Raw genomic sequence first — 5,217 nt, 5'->3', positions numbered from 1 at the left:
GAAGCTTTCCCGTGGCTTGTAGTGGGCTTGTCGCCGGTCTCCATCTCCTTCTTGGCGTGATCTCCCGACATCACTTCGAGCGGTTAAGCTCAAATGAAGTACTGGGCTTTGATACCAATTGAAAGTCGCCTAGAGGGGGGGTGAATAGGGCGAAACTGAAATTTACAAAGTTAATCACAACTACAAGCCGAGTTAGCGTTAGAAATAATAATGAGTCCGAGAGAGAGGGTGCCAATCAAATCACAAACGAATAAAGAGTGTGACACGCGGATTTGTTTTACCGAGGTTCGGTTCTTGCAAACCTACTCCCCGTTGAGGTGGTCACAAAGACCGGGTCTCTTTCAACCCTTTCCCTCTCTCAAACGGACCCTCGGACCGAGTGAGCTTCTTCTTCTCAATCAAACAGGAACAAACTTCCCCGCAAGTACCACCACACAATTGGTGTCTCTTGCCTCGGTTACAATTGAGTTGTTCACAAGAAGGAATGAAAGAAAGAAGCAATCCAAGCGCAAGAGCTCAAAAGAACACAACAAATCTCTCTCACTAATCACTAAAGCTTTGTGTGGAATTGGGAGAGGATTTGATCACTTGGGTGTGTCTAGAATTGAATGCTAGAGCTCTTGTAAGTAGTTGGAAGGTGGAAAACTTAGATGACTTGAATGTGGGGGTGGTTGGGGTATTTATAGCCCCAACCACCAAACTAGCCGTTTGGTGGAGGCTGCTGTCGCATGGCGCACCGAACAGTGTCCGGTGCGCCAGCCACGTCACCTGGCCGTTGGGTTTCGACCGTTGGAGCTCTGACTGGTGGGCCCGCCTGGCAGTCCGGTGGCGCACCGGACAAGTCCTGTAGACTGTACGGTGTGCCACCCGCACGTGCTCTGCTCCTCTGCGTGCGCAGGCGCGCATTTAATGCGTTGCAGTCGACCGTTGCGCGCGAAGTATCCGTTGCTCCGCTGACTCACCGGACAGTCCGGTGAGTTATAGCGGAGCGGATTCCCGAAGCTGGCGAGTTCAGAGTTGCTCTTCCTTGGGGCACCGGACAGTTCGGTGAATTATAGCGGAGCCCTCTGAAAATTCTCGAAGGTGAAGAGTTGGACGTCGAGTTCCCTGGTGCACCGGACACTGTCCGGTGGCACACCGGACAGTCCGGTGCGCCAGACCAGGGCAGCCTTCGGTTATCCCTTGCTCTCTTTGTTGAACCCTTTTCTTGGTCTTTTTATTGGCTTAGTGTGAACCTTTGGCACCTGTATAACTTATAGACTAGAGCAAACTAGTTAGTCCAATTATTTGTGTTGGGCAATTCAACCACCAAAATCAATTAGGAACTAGGGTAAGCCTAATTCCCTTTCAGTGTCGTTGCCACTGCAATGCATCCTGCCCGAGAACGATGGGCAAGTATGCAGTCATCACGTCTTTGGTCGCCCCAGCGGCCCGAGCGGCGATTGTATAGACGGCCAACCAGCCTTCTGGGTTCTGCTTAGGCTCATACATATCGATGTTGGAGACCTTGAAGTTTGGGGGCTACTGGATGGCCCTGAGACACGGAGTAAGAGTAAATACTCCACATGTGTCCTCTTGTCGATGTTCATGGTACCGATCCCAGGGAGGGGAGTCGCTGATGTGTCCTCTCGACCGTCCCCAGATCAGACCATTGGTTGAGGCTGCCGCCGACTCAACTCAGGTGGTTCAACTTTGAGCCAGGACACCATGATCCCGATCGTATTCCTCCCGGCGCCTTATCTCGTTTTTGTGTCGTCGTTCGCGCGAAGCATTGATGGAGCTCCACGAGTCTCGCCGACTGTTGATGGCGTACCGCAGATCGCTTGGGGGATGAGCGAGGGGTAGAAGGTGATTAGCCGCCCGAGTGAGCAGCCGCCGATAGCCTTCAGCATCTGGAGTCCGCGGGAGGCCATCAGTTATCCGAGCCAACACTCCTCCGACTTCACTCGGCGTGTTCATTGCACGAGCAAAGTCAGGGTTCAGGTTTCGCACGAAGAGAGGGTTCTCTTGGCGTGACCTCGCATCCTGCTCAGCTTGTTCTCGATCTCAGTCTTGAGCTTGTCGGCGAGAGTTCCTCCTTTCTCTAAAGACTCGTTCGTCAGGAGTTTCTCCTACTTCCGAGACTTCATCCCGGAATACGGGCTGCACTGGGTCCTGTTCCCCAGCCTCGTGATGTTGCCGAATATTCCGGCGTCTGTTCCTCCATCGTCGAGCTTCTCGCTGGGGAGGTTTTTCTCCTGGCATGGTTGGCTCGTCGTCGGAGATGGGAGAAGACTCCACTCTCCCCCCGATGAAGAGGACGTCGGGGTAGAAAGGAGATGTTGTGGTGATGAATCCCTTTCCGTCCTTCTTTGAGGGCGAAGGTGTTGGAAGGATAGCTTGATGGGCCTCCATCCCGCTTGCTTCTTTTTTCCTTGTAATGTGTGTCCACTCCTCTGTGGGAGAAGTGGGCAACGGGGTTCTTCGGGTGAGTGAATTCTCGGCTCTCGGCTTGCAAGAGGCAGTCTTCTTTTGAGGCGTAGGAGGTTGCGCTTTCTGCTGTCTCATTCCGAGGAAAGCCTCTTCTCTGGTGGATCTGCTATGCGGTGCAGAATTCCCTTCTCATCTGCTACGGACGAGATGGTCCCGAAGCAGAATACGGATCTAGGGCGGAGAGCGATCTTGCATTGGGAGGTGACAGCCATTGAGCTAGCTTGGATCAACTACACACCCCCTACCTGGCGCGCCAGCTGTCGGTGTTTGGAGCCCGACCGCGCACCCGGGGTTACCCCTCGAGGTGCTTTTGGGTAGGACGGTGTTGTTGACTGTAGCTCAATGGTTCGTGCAAGACGCACGAGAGACGGTAGGCGATTTTCTATAGGTTCGGGCCGCTTTGAGATGTGTAACACCCTACTTCCTGGTGTGGATCTTTATGTGGTGGGTTACAAGGGAGGTCTCCGTACGTAGAAAGCTAGTGAGTTGAGTAGATCGTCGATGAATCTGATGGGGTACCCCCCTAGGCCTTATATACTTGATCGTGGGACATTACATGTGTTTATGATGATGATGTGTTCCTAAGTAATAGTGAACCGACTGAACTTATCTTCCTATAATCTATCCGACTTATCCTTAGTCTGTTCCGTCGTTTAAGGTCATCCCGCGCGGGAAGGTCGGATTGGTGCTGTGGATATCGCTTAAGTCCAACAAGCCGACTAGGCCTGAGTCTGCTCCTTCCCAGCGTCGGCCCATTCTGCCAGCAATTCTTCCCCGGCCCACGAAGGGACGGCCTTGCGAGACAATAGGCCCAAAGCCTTTCGTGGGGCCTTTCTGCCTTCTAGTGGACCCAGGGGATATCCGTCCCCCACAGTATCTGAGAACATCTGTATTTGTATTCATATTCGAAGCTATCCGTATTTGAATTCGAATAAAAATATGAAAACAAATATGGTTTCGGTAATATCCGTCCGTATTCGATCCGATTACACACCTAGTGGCACATATAGTCCATGTTTGGTTGGCAGTCGACTTTTGAAATCCAGCTATTCACGTTACGGAGACTATATCTTTGTAGCATGATTAATGGGATTCTCTATACGTGGCGCATTATTCGAGGTACTAAATATGCATCGTTTGCTTTACTTGACTGGATTCTAGTATCAGATTCTTGGTATCTCGCCGAACCAAACGTGTGCCACAACCACAAATAGTTTGTACAACTTCACTTTTCAATAAGACACACACATTGTGGCACAACGTGGTCAACACACGTCGGTTGGTGGAACACTAGTACTGATACATCAGCGTTGTCTCTAATTGATGATCTCCGTGGATATAACCCGATTATAGATGTCCATGCGAGTCGGGCTTCCGGGCGGCCCAAAACTCGGCACAAGTTTAGCCTAGCCCGAACTTGACATGGCACGAAGCAAAGCGGGCCCGTGGCAGCCCGGACCGGTCATTGGGTCGTGCCTAGGCCTAAGACGCGGCACGCCGGGGGCTAGACACAGCATGTCATGTTTTTATTTTTCTCCATTTTTTCATACAGATACATACATTATACTTGAATATAGTGTATAAAATACAAGAAACATGTTTATTTTGTTGGTTATGCTATGTGGGTATTAAACCTTCGTATATGCATATTTTTAACATATTTTTATCATTTAAACGTCATATACTATTATAGGCCAGTTAGGTCCATCCACTATCGGAATCCGACTCTTTGCCAAGTGCCGAGCGCTTTGCCGAGAGCCGCACCCGGCAAAGTCCTACTCTCGGTAATGACCATCAGATTAGTGCTTCTGTAACTCGCCATTCCTTGAATTATATACCTTATCTTTGAGTTATTATAACATTGGGTTGAAATATTATATGCCCAGCTAGAAGAGAGGAGGGAATGGCAGGAGATGGAGGCGAGGATGATGGCGGAGCGGGAGGCCCACTTGGCAGATCAACAGAGGATGGCGGAGATGTTCCAATACATGCAGAGCCTTCGCGCTGCATAGGGTCTTGCTCCACCACCTCTATTGTTCCCTCTAATTGACCCTGCTCAGTTCCATACTCCTGTAAGTATCAAAATTCTAGTCCTGCATGATATATATTTATCTAGTATAACACAGGCAATCTCTTCTTTGTGCAGGGACAATATGGGGCGGCATCCAACAACCCTCATGGATCGCCCAGCCCGTCGCCGCACCAGTCTAGCCACCCACCTTGCCCATGATCTTCTCTTAGCTTGTGTGATAAATTTGTCATAAACTTATGTTTGTGAAAAACTTATGTTTTAGAGTTGTGTGATACTTATGTTGGTGAATTTTGGTAGGAACATAGACATGTTTGTGAAAAGCTTGTGAGATTTGTGTTTTTTGTGAAATATGTGGTCTCTATTATGTATGTGATGATTATGTGATATATGTTATGTATATGTTATGATTATGTGATATATCTTTTGATATTTGTGATGTATATGTGATGATTATGGAATAGCACTCGGCAAAGAAGGCACACTTGGGCACCGGTAAAGACTCTTTGCTGAGTGTTGTGGTCTTGGCACTCGGCAAAGAAGCAAGCTTTAATGAGTGCCTCCTAGAGTACTCGGCAAAGGAACTGACAAAGGGATCCGCTGGTGATCCTTTTGTTGAGTGTCACCTAATACGCTCGGCAAAGACCCTAGTAAAGGGGCCCATGGGGGGCTTCTTTGACAAGTGTTGTACAGTGGACACTCGACAAAGAGTGAGC

Source organism: Zea mays, chromosome 2 (assembly GCF_902167145.1).
Source record: "Zea mays cultivar B73 chromosome 2, Zm-B73-REFERENCE-NAM-5.0, whole genome shotgun sequence".
NCBI lineage: Eukaryota > Viridiplantae > Streptophyta > Magnoliopsida > Poales > Poaceae > Zea > Zea mays.
Note: the sequence above shows the minus strand (reverse complement) of the source record.